This window comes from Schistocerca gregaria, chromosome 4, assembly GCF_023897955.1.
Source record: "Schistocerca gregaria isolate iqSchGreg1 chromosome 4, iqSchGreg1.2, whole genome shotgun sequence".
Classification (NCBI taxonomy): Eukaryota; Metazoa; Arthropoda; class Insecta; order Orthoptera; family Acrididae; genus Schistocerca; species Schistocerca gregaria.
In genome coordinates, this window is record NC_064923.1 from 682,063,186 (window position 1) to 682,086,976 (window position 23,791).

Below are 23,791 nucleotides of genomic sequence, written 5' to 3' on the forward strand. Positions count from 1 at the left end.
GTACATTTTAATGAAAGTGCTGTAATAAATTTGTGGATCAAGTTTCACTGACATAGATGTATTAGTTTCGGAGAAAATTGTACCTAAAGCTATGAATTTTATACTTTCAAGAAAATGCATTTATAAGTTTTCATGCAATATACAGGGTGTTACGAAAAGATACGGCCAAACTTTCAGGAAACATTCCTCACACACAAAGAAAGAAAATATGTTATGTGGACATGTGTCCGGAAACGCTTACTTTCCATGTTAGAGCTCATTTTATTACTTCTCTTCAAATCACATTAGTCATGGAATGGAAACACACAGCCACAGGACGTACCAGCATGACTTAAAACACTTTATTACAGGAAATGTTCAAAATGTCCTCCGTTAGTGAGGATACATGCATCTACCCTCCGTCGCATGGAATCCCTGATGCGCTGATGCAGCCCTGGAGAACGGCGTATTGAATCACAGCCGTCCATAATACGAGCACGAAGAGTCTCTACATTTGGTACCGGGGTTGCGTAGACAGGAGCTTTCAAATGCCCCAAGAGGGTTGTGGTCAGGAGAGCGTGGAGGCCATGGAATTGGTCCGCCTCTACCAATCCATCGGTCACCGAATCTGTTGTTGAGAAGTGTACGAACACTTTGACTGAAATGTGCAGGAGCTCCATCGTGCATGAACCACATGTTGTGTCGTCTTGTAAAGGCACATGTTCTAGCAGCACAGGTGGAGTATCCTGTATGAAATAATGATAATGTACTCCATTGAGCGTAGGTGGAAGCGTAGGTGACGAAACTAAAATAAGCTCAGCATGGAAATTAAGCGTTTCCGGACACATATTGTAAGGTGTCAGGCAAATCCAACACCTTCCATGAAAACCCTGACATGATAAGCAAATCCAGTAGTACGTCACATAGCTCCGAAGAAATCGTGACATTAAATTAACCAAAGTAATACGAGTAACGAGTGAGCAAATGGAATACCACAGACTAACACAAGAATGCCTAAATGCATGTCATACCTTCCCACTGTGAGACAGACGCAGTTCCGAGGGGAGATACAAGAACAAAAGCCGAGAGCAGAACCGTGTTAAGCTAGAAGGCCCTACGATAAGGGACGGACTGGACACCTACGTCGCCAACTAACCATAGGACAACCCCAGCTGCAAGTTTTAGCGTGAGACTTTTTCGCGTCTCTGTTACGTTGCAAACTTTAAAAACATTGCCCCACCACGAAAAGTATAACGTTTCTCATTGGATAGACAGAATTTTTGTGGGCAGAGCTTAAGGTTAACATTGAGACCCTGATTGGTCAGATGAAAACAGTGCCAGATAGTTTTTTTAAACCAACTTCGGTAAATTGTAGTAAGGAGAAGTTTGGAGAGGAGTTGCTTCGGAAACGGCGAGCTGGATGGCTGCTGCGCCGGCCGCCGCACCCTGACGAACACCGACAAGGTAATGAACGCACGCGATGCCGCATAACAGCGCATAAAGCTTCACTCAGAACTGCAGAAGTCTCATCTGTTACACCCCCCACCCTTTTTACGTAATACTAGTGTCGACTGTCAATTGAAGCTCATGGTGTTCACATTTGCCACTTGAAGTAAAAATCTGAAACGCGATGATTTTTCTGTTATATTTTTATTGAGAAGCCACATCACCACTGTAATTTACGACAAGTTAAGTAAGTAATTAAAGATAATTGAGGGTCACTGTAGACCATTTTGGTAGTTTTCTCTTTTGTGAAACTTAATTTAAACCTAGATTATAGATGTGATATGGCATAGGTCATCCTTCGATCCATTGTAGAACTTGGAAACCCATTCAGGGAATATTCGTTCACATTTTTGTTGAACGCAGTTGGTTTTTATCATTCTATATTAAAACACTTCCTTTTATCAATAGTGCAATTTATAAACAATGTTTTCTGAGTAGAATAAAATTTCCAATGGTAAACTTAACTGCTTTTTCGACGTTATTTTACTAGCTAACTAAAAATAGGAAAGCCTTGAACCCCTTTCCACTAAATTTAGTTAGTCTTAAGATTCTTTTGCAGGGAGTGCAGTGGAACTGACGCTGAAGTCATTAAGTATTTGGTTATATCATCGCTAGTCTCACTGAACTCTTCTGAATTCTGCATGTCATGTGTGGTCTGGCGTCTCCTTACCAGCAACAGGTCCCAGGTTCAAACTAGTCAATTCCCTATAAAACACGCTCAGAGCGTCGTTGCGCGAAAGTGGTAGGGAGACACGATATAGAACAAACAGACACCACCCAGAATGTTAGAATGTCCACATAACATCTTTTCTTTATTTGTGTGTGAGGAATGTTTCCTGAAAGTTTGGCTGTACCTTTTTGTAACACCCTGTATTTAACCTACATTCAAAACTAAACATCCGCAGATTCATAGCTGTCATCGTTGTGGGCTTCGGTATCTTACAGCTTACGTTCGGAGGCCCTCTTTTGAATTCTAGCCTCTTTTCTCACTTGTAGGTACGTTTTTCAGCTCTCACACCGTTAGTTGACAACAGTATTTCTTCATGTTCACTTCATGTTCTATGCCCATATCACTGAATATTTCCAGGCAGCTCACTAACTCACTACTGAAACACAATACCGGGTCCAGGGTTTTGAGGTCCACAAATACAGTTGAAAGCAAGCGGATTTTGAGTTCTCGCACATATGCACAGATTTTGTAAAACATGTGCTGTTTACACTGATTGGGGGTCATTGAGATTTACATACGTCCCCAGCTACACTTACTTGTAAGGTACCGGTACACATGTTGCTCTGTGGGGGCGATCGGTATAGTTGAAAACTAACACGCTTCAGTCAAGTTAGTCATCCTAGCGCAAAGGAGAGCAGGTAATAGTTGAACAACAAATCAGCGTTCTGTTTATGTTTCACTCCTCGTAGTGATTTGAAGGAGACGGTTGATTTTAAGAAGTAATTTTACTGTTTTTGTACTTGTATTTTTTTGATAAAGATTGTACATTTGGACAGAATAATGTTGACGAATGATAATAACTTAGAATAAATGTGAGACGCTGTGTGGCAAACCTTCTTTCACATAACTGCAGAAGGTTAATTAATGTCGTGTGACTAGGGCCTCCCGTCGCGTTCGCCTGGTGCAAGTCTTTCGATTTGACGCCACTTCGGTGACTTGCGCGTCGGTGGGGGTGAAATGATTGTGATTAGGGCAACACAACACCCAGTCCCTGAGCGAAGAAAATCTCCGACCCAGTCGGGAATCGAACCCGGGCCTGTAGGATTGACATTCTGTCGCGCTGACCACTCTTCTACCGGTGGGGACACTGCAGAAGGTGAGAGCCCCTGTCATCATCTCCCGAGTCATGGTGTAAATGTCAGACAGCAAGAGTCACTGAAAACAAACGCACCTCATACACCGCTATCGCAATGTAGACACTTTTATTGTTCCAAGATGACGCTTTCAACAGTCTCTTGCTGCCATCAGCTGATCTTATGGAACTTGCTGTAAAATTGTCGTGTTACATTACGTGATGGTTCAAATGGCTCTGAGCACTATGGGAATTAACATCTATGGTCATCAGTCCCCTAGAACTTAGAACTACTTAAACCTAACTAACCTAAGGACATCACACACATCCATGCCCGAGGCAGCATTCGAACCTGCGACCGTAGCAGTCGCGCGGCTCCGGACTGAGCGCCTAGAACCGCTAGACCACCGCGACCGGCTTACATTACGTGAAATCAAAGCATAAAAGGCATTCATCACGTATACATCTCTTGATAAAACTCCAGCTGATCAAATACACACAGTTGGTAAAATGTACAGAAATGATAAAAAGCACAGTGTTAAAAATCCTCGTATCGTCCAGGCATGATGATGGCGAACATGAGTCTCATAAAGCTTGCCGCACAGCACTACGCTGCCGGTGGAGTATTAACACATAGGTACCAGACCTGCTACGAAGTAACCTATCTCGCCGCTGGATGGCGTGTGAAGTACATCGTAAATGATCACTTATTGCTGTTACAAGCAATGAACAGTGATGCACCACAAAGAAAGGAGGATTTTCCAATGCGCCCAATATAACAATAAGGAATGCCACCTTGTCATGAATAAAAAAATACTGTCGGTTTATGCTCCATACAAAATCTATAATAATTACATAATGTGTGCTTATTGGCAATAATAAAGGTACAGTATTAATACAAAATTTTAAAAAATATAATTTAGAAAGCAATATGACGTAAAAAGAAAACAGCAATTGTCCGACCGCGAATGCCAAACCTGCCGGACCTACAAGGATTCCACGAAGTATCCTCATAGGAAAAAAGGGGGGGGGGGGGGGTAGGGAAGGGGAATGCTACAAAAAAATCACGCGGTGCTGAACATACTTCAAAAGTCATCTAGTCCTGAGGTAGATGAAAGCCTTACTGGATGCGATGCCTCCAATACACAAGAAATCGAAAGGATATATAACATAAAATTAATGTAGATGATTTCAATAAAACAAAAGGTATAAATAGAACGTAACAGTGTGTATGTGTATACGTCATGCAGCGTAGAGGATATCTGCAATCCATGCTGTGTGTCAGGAACTACTGCACATGGAGGCATTTACAGCAAGACAGCTTCTTGTAATCTGTGTGCATTTTACCACTTGGGTATTTCATCAGCTGGATTTTTATCAAGGCATGTATACGTGGAGAGTGCCTTTTATGCTTTGGGTTCATATGGCACATTTATAGCAAGTACATAAGATTAGATGATAGGAACATAAAGCTTTAGAAAGTGGTCATCTTGGAGCAATCAAAATATGTACACCGCGTTCGCAACGTATAAAATGTGTTTGTTTTCAGTCACACTTACGATCTGACGCTTACACCATGACTCGGCGTCTTTTGAACAGAAACAATGGCAGGAGTCCTCATCTTCAACAGTTCTGTGAAAGAAGGTCTCCCACAAAGGGTTTGACATTTTTCTAAGTTATTAAAACTTATCCATATTATTCTGCCCTTACATACGATATTTACAGGTAAAATAAGAGTACCAACAGAGTCAGGTTACTTCTTGACATCAAGCGTCTCCTTCAAATCACTTCTATGAGTGGAACATAAACAAAACACTGGTTTGATGTTCAACTATTACCGACTCTCCTTTAAGTCAGGACAACCAACTTGGAAAGCAGGGGTCAAAGAATAAATAAAATGAAGACAGGCATAATTACTGCACCCGGGATAAACACAAAAAAAAATGGTTCAAATGGCTCTGAGCACTATGGGACTCAACTGCTGTGGTCATCAGTCCCCTAGAACTTAGAACTAATTAAACATAACTAACCTAAGGACATCACACACATCCATGCCCGAGGCAGGATTCGAACCTGCGACCGTAGCAGTCGCACGGTTCCGGACTGCGCGCCTAGAACCGCGAGACCACCGCGGCCGGCGGATAAACACAGATCAATTAAAAAAAGGGGGAGTGCATTATTTAGAAAATGCTCTCTCTTTCCTATTTATTTACAAACAGTGATTCCGCATCAATTGTATGTAAAGCTAATAACACAAGTTTCTTCTGTTTCGTTTCCTTTCTCCGCCTTCAACCTCCAGTTTACGTAATATGTATCACAGTTGCGGATTCAGCGTGATGTCTGTTCTTTCGGACCTATCCAGAAGGTAAGAAACCATGCATTCATATAGTTGTCATTGAGTTTATATTGGCGGAAGAAAGAGCATTGTATATATTCATAGGCGCTTGCTGAATGTCTTCGGAGACCGAGCAGTGAAGCAAAGTAGGATGAAGGCTGGGCGAGGCGTCTGTCATCATCGTAACTACAAACATAAAAAAAAATTTTGCATAGCCCTGGTTCCCAGAAATCCTGACGATAGACGTTGACTTTGGATACTGTATCACAGACACAGTCCCTTTGACTGTTCAGAGATGTGACTAAACCAGCCCAAAGATGTAAACAACCATGCATTTGTAGTTCAAACATGCCTAGACGGCCGATACCGCGGTTCAATCGTGTCCTCATTTTTACTTTGTGCCAGGAGGGGCTCTCAGCAAGGGATGTGTGCAGGCGTCTCGGAATGAACCAAATCGATTTTGTTCGGACGCGGTGGAGATACAGAGAGACAGTAACTGTCGATGACATGGCTCGCTCAGGCTGCCCAAGGGCTACTACTGGAGTGGATGACCGCTACCTACGAATTAGGACTCGGAGGAACCCTGACAGCAACGCCACCATGATGAATAATGCTTTTCGTGCAGCCACAGTACATCGTGTTACGACTCAAACTGTGCACAATAGGCTGCATGATGCGCAACTTCACTCCCGACGTCCAAGGTGAGTTCCATCTTTGTAACCATGACACCATGCAGCGCGGTACAGATGGGCCCAACGACATGCCGAATAGACCGCTCAGGATTGGCATCACGTTCTCTTCACCGATGAGTGTCGCATATGACTTCAACCACACAATCGTCGGAGACGTGTTTCGAGGCAATCCGGCCAGGCTGAACGCCTTAAACACACTGTCCACTGAGTGCAGCAAGGTGGAGGTTCCCTACCGTTTTGGGGTGGCATTATGTGGGGCCTACGTACGGCGCTGGTGGTCATGAAAGGCGCCGTAACGGCTGTACGATATGTGAATGCCATCCTCCGACCGATAGTGCAACCATATCGTCAGCATATTGGTGACATATTCGTCTTAATGGACGACAATTTGCGCCCCCATCGTGCACATCTTCAGAATGGCTTCCTTCAGGATAACAACATCGCTCGACTAGAGTGGCCAGCATGTTCTCCAGACGTGAACCATACAGAACATTCCTGGGGTAGATTGAAAAGGTCTGTTTATGGACGACGTGACCCACCAATCACTCTGTGGGATCTATGCCGAATCACCATTGAGGAGTGGGACAATCTGGACCTACAGTGCGTTGATAGACTTGTGGATAGTATGCTACGACGAATAAAGACATGCATCAGTGCAAGAGGACGTGATACGGAGTATTAGAGGTACTGATGTGTACAGCAATCTGGACCATCACCTCTGAAAGTCTTGCAGTATGGTGGTACAACATGCGTGCTTTTCATAAGCAACAAAAAGGGCGAAAATGATGTTTATGTCGATCTCTATTCCATCTTTCTGTACAGGTTCCGTAACTGTCGGAACCGAGGTGATGCAAAGCTTTTTTTGATGTGTGTTGGTGGCGCAAACCTGTCCGATTTCCCCCGTGATGGCCGGCTGCACACAGCTGTGACTCCTGCAATGTTGGAAAGGGCGGACATTCTCAATTGAGATGACTGACGGATCACAAACATATCACTGCTCAACTGGACGTCTTTGTTGGTATTGCTGACACATCCACCGGTTGCAGTAGTCAAAGCTGTGTGCTGGGTTCGTCTCCGTCTTACAGAAGGCCATAAAGAGCATCTGTGTGACCCAATGGAGGATGGACTCCGAGGAAAGCAGTACACGGACGATAAGGAGGTTATTGATGCACGAAGACGTTGGCTTCGACGTCGACCAGTTAAGTGGTACCATGCAGGCATACAGGCCCTCCCAGTAAGGTGGCGTAAGCTGTCGCGTTGAAAGAATATTATTTTGAGAACTTGGCTTTGTAGCCAAAAGAGTGAATCCTGAATAAAACCAATCCGTTTTAGAAAAAAAAAATTGTGGCATGGTGAATAGAAGGCCCTTCGTATAATGAATGAGTACACCTCGCTTGTTCTGTAATGTCCATAATGGATAAGCTTAAAAAAAGTACTTTAGTGTATCTGCTGGAATAGTTGAGCATATTGTTGTTGTGCAGATATTTCACTGATCTATGTGAACCCATGTACAGCCTGTGCGTCTGCCAACTCTTCGTCAATAAATCTGTCCGTATTGTCCTGTATTCACTGCTGATGTACAACTGCCACTGTTGGAAAAAAAAACCATAGGCAGAAACCGAGCAGTAACGAATGTTGGATTCAGGACGAAGAGCGAAGTGGGCGTTACTGTTGCCTACGGAAAGTACCGAGCGTGAATGAAACAAGGTAGTCACACAGTGCATATCATGGACACGTGCACTGTTGCGCAGGTATTTTCATTGCAAAACAGACAAGAAGATGATTGGGATAAGAAATCAAACGAAATGTGATAATTTTTTAACAAGCAACCGGAGACCATCAATATCTGTTACCAAAATTGACAGATGATACAATACAACAACCTCCGAAAATTTGTTGACATAATTCGCGTTAACTCGCATGTAGAAGTTTACGGAGAGGCAAATACGTGCAAGATATGCACAGCAATAATCATTTTGCGTACAAAAGCCAGTGTCAATACTTAAATCGGTGTTGTTGTTGTTGTTGTGGTCTTCAGTCCTGAGACTGGTTTGATGCAGCTCTCCATGCTACTCTATCCTGTGCAAGCTTCTTCATCTCCCAGTACCTACTGCTACCTACATCCTTCTGAACCTGCTTAGTGTATTCATTTGTTGGTCTCCCTCTACGACTTTTACCCTCCACGCTGCCTTCCAATACTAAATTGGTGATCCCTTGATGCCTCAGAACATGTCCTACCAACCGATCCCTTCGTCTGGTCAAGTAGTGCCACCAACTTCTCCCCAATCCTATTCAATACCTCCTCATTAGTTATGTGATCTACCCATCTGATCTTCAACATTCTTCTGTAGCACCACTTTTAGAAAGCTTCTATTCTCTTCTTGTCAAAACTATTTAACGTCCATGCTTCACTTCCATACATGGCTAGACTCCAAACAAATACTTTCAGAAATGACTTCCTGACACTTAAATCTATACTCGATGTTAACAAATTTCTCTTCTTCAGAAACGCTTTCCTTGCCATTGCCAGTCTACATTTTATATCCTCTCTACTTCGACCATCATCAGTTATTTTACTCCCCAAAAAGCAAAACTCATTTACTACTTAAAGTGTCTCATTTCCTAATCTAATTCCCTCAACATCACCCGACTTAATTCGACTACAATCCATTATCCTCGTTTTGCTTTTGTTGATGTTCATTTTATATCCTCCTTTCAAGACACTATCCATTCAGTTCAACTGCTCTTCCAAGTCCTTTGCTGTCTCTGACAGAATTACTATGTCATCGGCGAACTTCAAAGTTTTAATTTTTTCTCCATGGATTTTAATACCTACTCCGAATTTTTCTTTTGTTTCCTTCACTGCTTGCTCAATATACAGACTGAATAACATCGGGGAGAGCTACAACCCTGTCTCACTCCCTTCTCAACCACTGCTTCCCTTTCATGCCCCTCAACTCTTATAACTGCCATCTGGTTTCTGTACAAATTGTAAACAGCCTTTCGTTCCCTGTATTTTACCCCTGCCACCTTTAGAATTTGAAAAAGAGTATTCCAGTCAACATTGTCAAAACCTTTCTCTAAGTCTACAAATGCTAGAAACGAAGGTTTGCCTTCCCTTAATCTTTCTTGTAAGGTAAGTCGTAAGGTCAGTATTGCCTCACGTGTTCCAGTATTTCTACGGAATTTAAACTGATCTTCCCCGAGGTCGGCTTCTACTAGTTTTTCCATTCGTCTGTAAGGAATGCGCGTTAGTATTTTGCAGCTGTGGCTTACGAAACATATTGTTCGGTAATTTTCACATCTGGCAACACCTGCTTTGTTTGGGATTGGAATTATTACATTCTTCTTGAAGTCTGAGGTTATATCGCCTGTTTCATACATCTTGCTCACCAGATGGTAGAGTTTTGTCAGCACTGGCTCTCCCAAGGCCGTCAGTAGTTCCAATGGAATGTTGTCTACTCCGGGGCCTTGTGTCGACCCAGGTCTTTCAGTGCTCTGTCAAACTCTTCACGCAGTATCATATCTCCCATTTCATCTTCATCTACATCCTCTTCCATTTCTATAATATTGTCCTCAAGTGCATCGCCCTTGTATAGACCCTATATATACTCCTTCCACATTTCTGCTTTCCCTTCTTTGCTTAGAACTGGGTTTCCATCTGAGCTCTTGATGTTCATACAAGTGTTTCTCTTATCTCCAAAGGTCTCTTTTATTTTCCTGTAGGCAGTATCTATATTACCCCTAGTGAGATAAGCCTCTACATACTTACATTTGTCCTCTAACCATCCCTGCTTAGCCATTTTGCACTTTCTGTCGATCTCATTTTTGAGACGTTTGTATTCCTTTTTGCCTACTTCATTTACTGCATTTTTATATTTTCTCCTTTCATCAATTAAATTCAATGTTTCTTCTGTTACCCAAGGATTTCTACTAGCTCTCGTCTTTTTACCTACTTGATCTTCTGCTGCCTTCACTACTTCATCCCTCAAAGCAACCCATTCTTCTTCTACTGTATTTCTTTCCCCCATTCCTGTCAATTGTTCCCTTATGCTCTCCCTGAAACTCTGTACAACCTCTGGTGCTTTCAGTTTATCCAGGTCCCATCTCCTTAATTTCCTACCTTTTTGTACTTTCTTCAGTTTTAATCTACAGGTCATAACCAATAGATTGTGGTTATATCGGTGGTTATAGCTAAATCCGGATATCTGCAATGACAATTACTGTGTGATTACATTTTAAAAAAGTGGCAGTAATACGAGTTTCGCCTCTTTGCTTTACAAGTTATCGTTAATAAGAGCAACTCTTGTTTTAAGACACACTTGCTACCTATCCGGGCCGAGTTCTGCAATATTGACGTGAATGGAAGGTGTCCTGTTTGGCAAAGGCTAAATATGGCGGTACGCCATTCCTCCTAGTTTCCTGAAACTTCGGGTGAGCATCCTGCTTCCGTGGCAACATCAAATTGACGACCGAGTTATTCCACTCACCTGCGTCTTGTCCTGATTCCTGATAGTGTATTACGTGCCACATAATTAATGTACGGTATACAATTAGCGAACCTATCAACGCCTCTCTAAAATACATAGAAGTACACAATGCAATACTTACTGAAGTGATAAGTGTACAATAATATCGTTAAGTAATGTGTATATTATAAATGGAGTATATGACTAACTTTTAACTCTATGGAACATGAAACAAAAACTTGTGATACGAATTAATTTCAGGCTTCAGTGTTGCGGCACCGTTCGCAGAAAATGTCATTGCTTCAAGTTCACTAATTACTGCAGCTGCGCTTGACCAAAAGTATTTTTCGGTTGTTTTGGTACAACATGTAAATGACGTAGTAAACGATAGTGTTACCGGTAGCGGTACGCAAAGAACCATAATGAATATGTGTGAGTGAAACTGGGAGAAGATAATTTTCTTTCGTTTTTGTGTATTTTGTACATAATAGAAGCGCACATCGTTCAGTCAATTGTATATGCTACATCCTTACAAAAGACAAGGTGAATTTTGTATGTAGTAAAAATTAGCTGATCGCGTAACTTCTGCGCTTTTCTGTAACCAAAGCTATTACTTTTTATGCAAGTGCATTTTATTATTGTTATTTCTTCTACTCAGTCGAACGTTCTTCGAACGCAAGAGTTTCCAGTTATTACTGACAAGTGTGAAAGCTGTTGATGAATGACAGAAAAATGCTTTGTACACGTTCGGCAAAGTATCGAAGCGATGTTTGATATATGTTTTTGATTTGTGGTCTTTTAAATTTTAACTTTATTTGAGGAAATTGCATTTTACACCTTTGAGTGAGAAATCAGTATACTTTTTGTATTTTTACTACTAAATCCATCAGTGTCATGTCAAAAATCAACAGTTTTCGAATAAAACCCGAATTAAATATTGCCAGAGCCAATTATGTTGTAAATACTGTTTATTTTTAAGTGACAGACAGGAGGATAACAATGTAGAACAAAACTGTTCCCTAGGTTACACGGTCCATATGTATCCTCCCAAGATGCTACTCCAGGTGGGTGTAAAATGCATGTGTGCAACGGAAAATACTGAAAGGGAAAATGAAGATTTGGCCCTGTCTGACTGCTCCCTGAGACAGATCTTAGGAGCTCTTAATGGTGATATTATCTCCTCCTTATTGCTCCTTAACATATAAATTACAACATCAACATAAATCAATAATTAAGGGAACTAGTAACTACAAAATGAATGCTGTTTCTGCTTATCTATTTATTATGGATTAAAACCCCTTTATATATTACAAATGTTTATATATCAATGTCCAGTGGACTTAAAGAGATACCAATGGATTTCCTAACTAATATAGTTAATCAATTGACCAGATCTGTCCCTTTTTATAGCTACGAGATCTAATATAAATAACGCGAGATGACTGACATCACCTACGTGCCAAACACTAGAAGAGACTACTTTCAAATATGATCTACTGTGGTGTGCAACCTCAGTGGAAAGAAAATTTACGTGATCACATCTGTTTAGCTTTATAGCCGTAATAAGACGAAGCAATTAGCAATATCACCGTATGTACTGCATCCGGTGCGTCGGAGTGATGGTTCTCGTACACATCTGTGACGACGGAAGAACTCCAGCAGCAAAATATATAAAAATAAACCTCATTCAAACACTAGGACGGCAGAAGACGGTCCTCTGACTAGTATAATCTAATACTGTCTTCTCCTCTCTGTGTTCTACAGACAAGAAACGTGAACTCCCAGCCACAAGGAGAGAGTTCAGATAGTGTCACAATGTGAGTATAGGCAGAATAACTGCTGTCAATCACTGAACGCTGCATACTCAACAACGACTCTATACCCGGAGGTGAAGTCCAGAATCGTATAAGTTTACAACAGCACAGTGCCTAACCGTTATAACTATAAAATTTCCTGAGAGCAACGACAGCAAGTCCGTCTGTAGGAACAAACGCTGATACTGAGAGACCGTCAAACACGGGCGCTCAAAACGGCAGACCTCTTTCTCTCCACCACTGGCCTCCCAGCAAAGCTCGGCTCCCCTCCCTCGTACTGCAGAAGGTGAATCATATTCTCGAAACCACAAAATATTCTCCCTCTCTACAGATTCTTCCGAACGCCAACCAACAATATTTTAGACTTTTGTCGGCCAACGAGGAAAGTTTGTGAGGAAATACCTATACCCGTTAATTATTGATCCATACAATGGTACACTTCTCAGAGTAAAAATCTTCAGAAATAACCCAATCTGCGTGATTTCCGAGGTAACGCTTCCTGGTTCCTATCTGTGACGTCAAAGATTTTCAGAGTTCCCAAAGTATTATCCGGTTATCCTTCCGGCCCCGCTACAAAACCGGCCGGTCGTCGCTGTCTTGTACTTCAGCGCTCAGGTGTCCCGACCATCGGTCTTGGATTACTTCCTGTGTTAAGCGGGACTAACACATCTGTGCGGGCTTTTCCACCCAGCGCCTGATTTACGCCTGGCGTTTCATTTCCACTGCCGTTTCTACCTCTGCTAGTATTGGCAATCATTCATTATGCCGTTTTGATAGTAAAGACACTCCATCACCTTTCATGCAATAGGTGATAACAAATATTTACAAGGTGTTCGTGACAATGTCAGTCATCTTTAAATATTCATATATACGATGTACAGCCTATCAAATGATATCTAATTCCGATTGTAAATCACAGCAAAATGTGTAGATGAGTGCTTGTAAGGTGCGCAGTTATAGCTATCTTACATTCTAACATAACTTCTAGACGGTTCGCCGTTTCCGGTATCTAGGGTAATCCAGTCAGACACTGATCACATACGCAAACAGAACGATCAGAATGAGGTAACGCCCAATATATATGCAACACACCTAACGTTCAGGTAAAGTGGTTGCTATCTTTACTGAACAAAGCTACCGTAGTCTCCGCATACTTGCGACAGTTTACAATAGCCTCTACTAATTATCATAGGAAGGTATAACTAAGGAAAGTTGTCAAGAATATGACAGGGAGTTATATTAAAGTGTGATCATGATAGGTCTCTATGTTCGTAATCAATGGAATGTAAATTACGAGGTCCAGTTTCAGCAGACGAAACTTCAAGCGAAGTGCAAGTCTACCGTCAGATTTCTGGAGTACCGAACGGACAAAAGCAGTCTACAAAATTTTAGTATCTGCCGATGCGGATAAGAGAGTTGCGCAGTCGCTGCATATGTGGATATTATTTTTCTTATCCACGCAGATCTTACTCTACACATTTGGTATGAAAGCCACCTTGTGGTGTATGGAGAAGGATACAGTGTACTCCACTTTTATTTCTGTTCTTCATCTACACCTACACTCCATAACCCACCTTACGATGTATGGCGTATAATATTTGTGGTACTATTATCATTTTTCCTCCCCCCTCATCGATTGGCGAACGTTGTGGGGAAGAGTTTTGTAAATAACGATCAGTCTCGGAGATTTAGATGCATGTAGTGCACAAATTTATGCAAACAACCATCCAAGGAGCACGCAAATAAAACAACACTCAAGAATCGGCCGAACAAGTGTTTGCAAGGTGTTTCTTTCGTGGATGGACTGCATTTCATTAAGATTCTCCTAACTGTTCTCTGCTTGGCATCTGATTTTTCCTAAAATTTGTTTTACATCGTTGTTCTACCTTATGTCGCTCCGGACAGATACTCCTAGGTATTTTACGATAATTGCTGTTTCGAGTGATTTGGAGCCAACCATTTAATCGAACAGTTGCAGATCGCGTTGCCTATTTATGTGCAATTTATTTATTTTTTATACACAGGGCTAACTGTCAATCCTCGCATCACCCAATGATCCTCTGTAGCCTTCTCCTGTTGCTATTTTCCGTGCATTGATTTTCATTCAGAGATTATTGACAAAAGCTTTCACACATTGTCTGTCTTTCCATATGGTATTTGGCCTTCCCATTCGATAGACTTGTACTTGTACGCTTATCCATTTCACGTGATAATTCCATTTATGTAGACAATGCACGATTTAACGATATAGGCTACCAGTATACATAGGTACTGAGCGATTGATGCATTTCTATAATGGACACTAGTGTTCCTGTACTTAGAAACGAAATTTCTTGGGGAATCTTCTTGACACACATATGACTCATATGATAGAAATTCTTCAGGGCGTGTATAAGACATTTAGGAATTAGTGTTATGTCCATAACCTACTGGAGCCTGTTTTCCAGTACTCTGTCCAACACCAATGATACTAAAAGAGAGCACACAATCTCAAAAGTAAAGCACACTGGTGTGGTATCACGACATTTCAAAGAAATACGGTTCTCAGACAGAGAAATGGCTTATATCTAGTCTCCTCATGTTGGAAGAATATTTCAAAAAATGAAATCAAAAAACAAAAAATTAACCATTCGTGCTAAAAAGAAAGAGTAAAAGATTTACAATAAATTTCGTAGGATTTTTAGATTATTTTGAGATCTGCTAAAACTCTTTCTATTGTAGCAGTACATGTCGGTTTTCTGCAGGAGAGCGAAAAACTAAATTTGTGAGAAGCGCTGCAGAATATTTTTGAGAACTGATACTGGTATAACAGAGAAGGAAAGGAAATTCAAATATCTGGAGGGAAACAATCCAATAAACGTTTACAACAATATGCTGTAGGAAAATAATGCACAATATTGTACGTCAGCAAATATTAAGCACTGAATTATGCACTAGAATTATTATAATTATCATAAAGAATAATAATAAGGAATATATATAATCTAAACTCTTCCGATTTTTGGAATTTAAGAAGTAACAGTACAGTGTATTAGAACGCATAAAACATATCACAGTCAATGAGAAAGAAGTGATGGCTATTCTTTGGACATGGCTACTGGGTGGATGAGGTAAACTAACCAGAATTATCTTGAAATATCTTTGAAATTAAGTCGTAAATCCCAAAGACTGAAATGGCCAATATTAGAGTCAGAAATTAATATCCTTTGGAACATTTAAGATCAAATAAAAGAAAAGGGATTGATAACATTACATCGGGGTGGCAAACAACGACTTGGTGAGTAGAATATATGAAACTGCTGACGTACCATCAGACTTTCGGAAAAATATCATCCACATAATTCTGAAGATAGCAAAATCAAGATACTTTCATGGGATTTGACACCTAGAAAAAGAGTTCCACACAGTAAAATGATGCAAGAAGTTCGAAATTTTGGGAAAAATAGGGGTGAGCTGTAGGGAAAAATGTACAGTCGTGGACAAAACGAGCGAGACCCCTCGCCTTTTCGTAATGCTGATGCTCACAGCTTTAAAGTCTGCTACACAGTATAACAGGCAAGGCGACGAAGTGCTACCAACATACCATGCACAGGCGTGAAACTGACGAACTATCCAAACTTTATCAGACTGATTTCAATCATATGTAAGACTACACGAGGGTTGGAACTTAAATACTGGCAAGTATTTAATCACAACCGATACAAAAGAGTTACATGTTTGCACCTGTTACTGTCCTTCTAAGTAGCCACCAGCGTTGTGCAGAACCCGTTGGCGTTACTCGCTAATAGCAGTATTTTGTTATTTAGATAAACATCCCGAGTGATTGTTACATAAGCGGTGACATAAAGATATAAAATTCATGTTTTAGAGTCCAGAAAGCTCTAAGCAACAGAAGCTGCAGATCATTTTGCCTTTTTCATTGCGAAATTGCCGGCTAATTCACGTCTTTGATAATAATAGAGGACTGTTTGCCTGGGTTGTCTGCCAGCATAGTGCAAGGTGTTTGCTACTGCAAGGGAGGTCTGGTTTGTGTCGGTTCTAATCTCGATGCAGGCAGATAGACTATCAGTAAAGCAATTTTAAGAAATTCTCGTGCCCCAATACGTTTCATTGCTACATCTATTCTGTACTGGCGCCCTGTGGATGTCAATATGAAACTCTTGTAGAATTTCATACTTGTTACTGTCTTCCTTTTCCGCTTCTGTCAATAATTAAATTGACTTACGTGTGGCATTGAATGATTTTTAACTGAATTTAGTTATGAATCTTCACGCTTTGCTAAATTTTGCACACTTTCATGGTAGGTTAGCAACGGTAATCCACTATGACTTGTTTGAAAGTTGACACAAACCGTTCAGCGGCCGAATGCGCATAATATTTTGCTAATTCGTAACCATCTGGGGTACTTTGCCTTACTAGAACAGCTGTGTTACCTCGATAAGCTGAAATTCATTTTTATTAGTACAGTTCATTCTAATTAGAGTTTCTTCTTTCATTTATATCTTATATTTACGTGTTGTGTTCAACACACTAATTAGCATTAATATAGTCTTACACATGATTGAAAACAGTCTGACGAATTTCGGATAGTTTATCAATTTGACGCCTGTGCATAGTATGTTGGTAGTACTTCGTCGCCTTGCCTGTTATTTTGTGTAGCAGACTTTAAAGCTGTGCGGATCAGCATAACGAAAAGGCGAGGTGTCTCGCTCGTTTTGTCTATGACTGTACAATATGTCTATGCAGCAAGAGGTAATAATAAGACTGGAAGACCAAGAACGAAGTGTTCGAATTGAAAAGGGTATAACAGAAGGATGTAGTCTTCTCCTCCTCCCCTTCTGTTCAATCGATACATCGCAGAAGGAAATAAAGGACGGTTCAAGAGTGGGATTAAAATTCAAAACGAAAGGATGTCAGTGGTAAGACTCGCTAATGAAATTGCTGTCATCATTGAAAATGAAGAAGAAAGGATGTGTGACTGTAATGAACAATATAGTGACTTAACATCGTAATTGGTGATCACGAAGTAGAGAAAGTTAACGAATTTTGCGACCTAGGCCGCAAAATAACGCTTGATGGATGGAACTACGTAAAAAGCAGACTAGCATTGAAAAAAATGGCATACCTGGCCAAGACATGTCTTCTAGTATAAAACATAACCCTTAATTTGACGAAGAAGTTTCCGAGAATGTGTGTTTGGAGCACTGCACTGAACGGCTGTGAAACATGGAGAATCGAAACATTTGTGATGAGGTGTTACAGACGAATGTTGAAAATTAAGTGGAATTATAAGGTAAACAGTGGGGAGATTCTCCGCAGAATCGGCTAGGAAAGAGTTGTACTGAAAACACTGACAAGGAGAAGGGACTGGATGATGGCACATCCGCAAAGACGCTACGGAATAACTTCCATGGTACTAGAGATAGCTGCGGAGCATAAAAATTGTAGAGGAAGACAGAGATTGGAATACATCCAACAAATAATTGAGGACGTAGGTTGTAGTTACAACACTGAGAAGAAAAGGTTGTCACAGGAGAGGAATTTGTGGTGAGCCAAATCAAACCACTCAGAACAAAAGGGCGGGAAAAATCCGAAAGAAATACAATTACGTTGGTGGGAATTGGTGTCTTGATGTTTCTAACGGTGAATTTTTTAAAAAAATGGTGAAAGTAAAATGGTGAATGCAAAGCGGATAAAATGTAAAACATTACGAAGCGTTTTGCTTAAAGCAGTTTCTCAGTCATCGATATTTTACTTTCGATGGTCCAATGTCGTAAATGTTTTCTTGTTCTCGTGGAAAGTGGACATTGTTTGAATGGAGATTGTTTGACATTAATTATAAAACTATGTGCCACTTCCGCACATATTTCAGCACTGGGGAACTTTTAGTTGTCAATTCGTACCGTAGCCTGTAAGCGTATTGTCATATCGCTGGCTTACTTGTGGAGTATCTTTGCGGTTAGTCGGGCGTGCACAGTCGAGCACGGGACACGGAACTGTTATGTTGTGTAGTGTGTGTAGCTCTGCATGTAAGAAGCATTGTTAGTATTCAGGTTGAAGTGTTGTTACACGTGCTATTACCGTAAAGTGATTAAATATGGAAGTAATTCAGAGGAAAGTGCATCAAGATGTAATTAAAAATGAGCAGTGCCGCCGATAACGTATTTGTGTATCCTCTCGTTGCGTGTCGCTCAGTATCAATCATCCGCGTCGTGCTCGGTCTCCCAGAATGAACTGATGTGAATCAGTAGAAATTAGTTACCATAAACGAGTGCAGTCAAGTGCCAGTGTCTTATAGCGAGCCTGAGGACGTGCGTTCGATCATCGCGTTACCGCATTGTCAACAATCAGCCGCCCCGCGACGGTTACGCGCACGCTCGTACAAGTGAGAACTGAGAACTGAAAAACTAACTTTACGAACAGTGTTATATCATTACTAGTGACAAGGAGGACTATTACCAGGTATCTGTATGTGTGACGAACGTAAGACCTTTCGTTCGATCATTCGGCTTCCGCATTATCAACAATCACCCGCGTCGTGTCAGTTACGCGTACGCTCGTCTAAATGATATTTTGTGGACTGTTAATGATCCATTAACGTGGATAACACTTCTGAATTAGAATGTAAACAGTGCAACCTGCGATTTTCCTTTAATCGTCTCAGAATATACACTCCTGGAAATTGAAATAAGAACACCGTGAATTCATTGTCCCAGGAAGGGGAAACTTTATTGACACATTCCTGGGGTCAGATACATCACATGATCACACTGACAGAACCACAGGCACATAGACACAGGCAACAGAGCATGCACAATGTCGGCACTAGTACAGTGTATATCCACTTTTCGCAGAAATGCAGGCTGCTATTCTCCCATGGAGACGATCGTAGAGATGCTGGATGTAGTCCTGTGGAACGGCTTGCCATGCCATTTCCACCTGGCGCCTCAGTTAGACCAGCGTTCGTGCTGGACGTGCAGACCGCGTGAGACGACGCTTCATCCAGTCCCAAACATGCTCAATGGGGGACAGATCCGGAGATCTTGCTGGCCAGGGTAGTTGACTTACACCTTCTAGAGCACGTTGGGTGGCACGGGATACATGTGGACGTGCATTGTCCTGTTGGAACAGCAAGTTCCCTTGCCGGTCTAGGAATGGTAGAACGATGGGTTCGATGACGGTTTGGATGTACCGTGCACTATTCAGTGTCCCCTCGACGATCATCAGAGGTGTACGGCCAGTGTAGGAGATCGCTCCCCACACCATGATACCGGGTGTTGGCCCTGTGTGCCTCAGTCGTATGCAGTCCTGATTGTGGCGCTCACCTGCACGGCGCCAAACACGCATACGACCATCATTGGCACCAAGGCAGAAGCGACTCTCATCGCTGAAGACGACACGTCTCCATTCGTCCCTCCATTCACGCCTGTCGCTAGCGGGCTGCACGAAGTTGGGGCGTGAGTGGAAGACGGCCTAACGGTGTGCGGGACCGTAGCCCAGCTTCATGGAGACGGTTGCGAATGGTCCTCGCCGATACCCCAGGAGCAACAGTGTCCCTAATTTGCTGGGAAGTGGCGGTGCGGTCCCCTACGGCACTGCGTAGGATCCTACGGTCTTGGCGTGCATCCGTGCGTCGCTGCGGTCCGGTCCCAGGTCGACGGGCACGTGCACCTTCCGCCGACCACTGGCGACAACATCGATGTACTGTGGAGACCTCACGCCCCACGTGTTGAGCAATTCGGCGGTATGTCCACCCGGCCTCCCGCATGCCCACTATATGCCCTCGCTCAAAGTACGTCAACTGCACATACGGTTCACGTCCACGCTGTCGCGGCATGCTACCAGTGTTAAAGACTGCGATGGAGCTCCGTATGCCACGGCAAACTGGCTGCCACTGACGGCGGCGGTGCACAAATGCTGCGCAGCTAGCGCCATTCGACGGCCAACACCGCGGTTCCTGGTGTGTCCGCTGTGCCGTGCGTGTGATCATTGCTTGTACAGCCCTCTCGCAGTGTCCGGAGCAAGTATGGTGGGTCTGACACACCGGTGTCAATGTGTTCTTTTTTCCATTTCCAGGAGTGTAGTTGTTCATACCAGACGTCGAACAATGTTGTGTTTTAACGTTGAGTGGCTCCCCTTATTCGCTTGCATATTTCGATAAATAATTTCAGGCAAGCCAGCACCAGTGTGGAGCAGAACAGTACGACCGCCGCGGGATTACCAGGTATGTCGTATAGACAGGGCGCACAGCCAAGAAAAGAAATGGTCATGAAACGTGAAGTCAGTTTAAAAGGGTCCCTCGCCTGCCATTCGTACTCCCGGGCGTGTTACAAACCGTACGCTAAGTAAGAAATGTTTAATAATGTTTACATGTTTTTTCGTGTCCTGACTCCTTCCCTATTTTGTTTCAGTCTCATCTACTGCACAGGAATGGATGGAAGAAGAACTTACGAGAGAGACACGAAGGTGTCGACATGCTAACGATTGCAAAGCTGTCGCTCGGAATTACTGCGCACCCCTGGATTGCCCGTTGTTCGCTGGTCAAGAAGAAACGGGACCTTGACGAAGAGGACGCGCGGATCGTTCGTGGTAGGAGAGCGCTTTCTAATGTCGGCGGCATTGTGTGTCGCCCCGGGTGCTCAGCATGATGTATCACCCGCACAGTCGTCAGCCTTTGAGGAGGACTGCGGGCCTCGTTTGCCAAAAGTCCGCGCCGCTGCCAGCGCCAACTCTGGACATTAGTGGCGGCTCCGCGGGGAGTCCCCGGCAGGGCATCCACGCCGCCTTTGTCCGCCATCCGCTGCGGCTGCTGTCACTGTCGGCCATTCTGCCCACCTGCGACCTGGCACCCGCTTTATTCGTGTGCAGTCACTCGACGGGGAGGCAGTGCGCCCTGCGTGTCTATAGAAGCCTTATTGGACAGGCTCCTCCCACACTGGAACTGCGCCGTCTGCTTCAAAGGCAGCACAGTTCAGTTTTGTTTTGCCCGTGCAGATCACGGGTTGTGGTTGTTAAACGCGGTACCTTGTTCATGACTCTTTCACAGTGCTAAACTCACCACGGTGTCCGAACACATTATGGTCAAAAATATAAAGGCGACAGAAGACAAGTATTTTGCAATGAGGAACTGTTGTTGTCGTGGTCTTCAGTTCAAAATCTGGTTTGATGTAATTCGTCCCCCGCCTCCCCACCCCCCTACACCGCCCCCCCCCTCACCCGCCCCCCTCTCTACGTCTCTAAAGAACTACTGCTACCTACAACAACTGGAATTTATTTATTGTATTCAAGAATTTGTCTCCCTCCACACTTTTAAACCCCCCACCCCACCACTCTCGCAACAGTTACGAAACTCCAGAATGAGAGTTTCACTCTGCAGCGGACTGTGCTCTGATATGAAACTTCCTGGCACATTAAAACTGTGTGCCGGACCGAGGCTCGAACTCGGGACTTTTGCCTTTCGCGAGCAAGTTCTCTAGCAACTGAGCTATCCAAGCACGACTCACGTCCCGTCCTCAAAGCTTTACTTCTGCCAGTACCTTGTCTCTTTGGAAAGTAGGAGACGAGGTACTCGCAGAAGTAAAGCTGTGAGGACGGGGCGTGAGCCGTGCTTCGGTAGCTCAGTTCCTAGAGCAGCTTCGAGCGAAAGGCAAAGGTCCCTAGTTCGAATCTTGGTCCGGCACACAGTTTTAATCTGCCAGGAAGTTTCAGTTACTAAACTGTTACATATTCCTGACATCGTCACTTTGGGCCGATTTTGAGTGCATGCTAAGTGAATAAAACTTCGCAAGCAAAGGTTGCTCAAAAAGGATTTTATTGGATTGCTGTAGTCATCTGATATTATGCTTCAAAAATTTTTACCACGTGTTGTCCATCAGTGTTACTAGCTGCTCGCATGGAATGACAATGTATGTTCGGTCCCATGCTAGTTGCAACTTTAATGGTGTGATTCACCATATCTAACCTGATCATAAGGCTTTGAGGCTTCGAAACCAGTCAAAAATGGTTCAAATGGTTCTGAGCAAGAAATTCATGGCACAACTGGAATAAAAGAGATGGGTTGGTCCGAGTTAGTAGTGCGCTATGTTGAATGAGGGACAACAGTGGCCATAAGTAGACATTTCGAAAAATAACCGCTTAGCTGCTCTTGTAAATAATTTAGTTAAGGACCGGTTTCGAGCCGGCTGTGGTGGCCGAGCGGTTCTAGGCGCTTCAGTCTGTAACGGCGCGACCGCTACGGTCGCAGGTTCGAATCGTGCCTCGGGCATGGATGTGCGTGATGTCCTTAGGTTAGTTAGGTTTAAGTAGTTCTAAGTTCTAGGAGACTGATGGACTCAGCTGTTAAGTCCCATGGTGCTCAGAGCATTTGAACAATTTTCTGGTGTCGCCCAGTCTGTAGACTGACTTTTGGCGATCCTTGGGCAGCCCTGAAGACCTGATTTTCTTTCTGGCAGCAGCATTATCTCAGAGGATTTCTTCTTCTCCAGCCCCTGGAGTTTTATAGCAGTGCTAACGTTACTGTCAAACCTGAAATACATAGAAGTATTTATATAAGAATTGTTACAATATGGGAGTAATGTATTAGTACAACCCCATGGCAAATGAAAATTTGTGCTGGGCCTGAACTGGACCCCGGATTTCACACTTTACCCGAGATATCGCCTTAACAACTTCTGCGGTTTGAGCACCCCTCTAGGACCAAGCCAAACCTCCATGTGTCACGGGGCATCCACGTCCTACACTCCTACAATTGTGATGGTTCCTGCACAGCTAGAGAAAGACTTTGTTATTATTATCGCCACCTTTCTAGTCATATAACACTGCTTGCAGTGTCTGGGTTTTACGGTGTACTGAGCATTGAGATGAGTAAACAGTGAGTACAAAGTAGTGGGGTTGAGAGTGAGTTGGAGGAAAAGGGTGAGGAGCAACAGGTGAAATGAAATATGGATGAGGAGAGGAATGGTAGAACGAGAGAGAGTGAAGGATGGGAAAGGGAAGGTTTTTTTCCCTACATTATGTGATTTTTCAGTTATTTTATACAGTGTCTAGTTTTCAATATTTATTTTGCCATTGAGTAACTGTTTGTTGCCTTTTAGTCCTTTGTTTATCTGGATGTTTTCTTGGAAAGAGAGGAAATGGCTGTGTTTACTGATCTTTATTATGTTCATAGCCTTTTCTATAGCACTTGCTCTATACT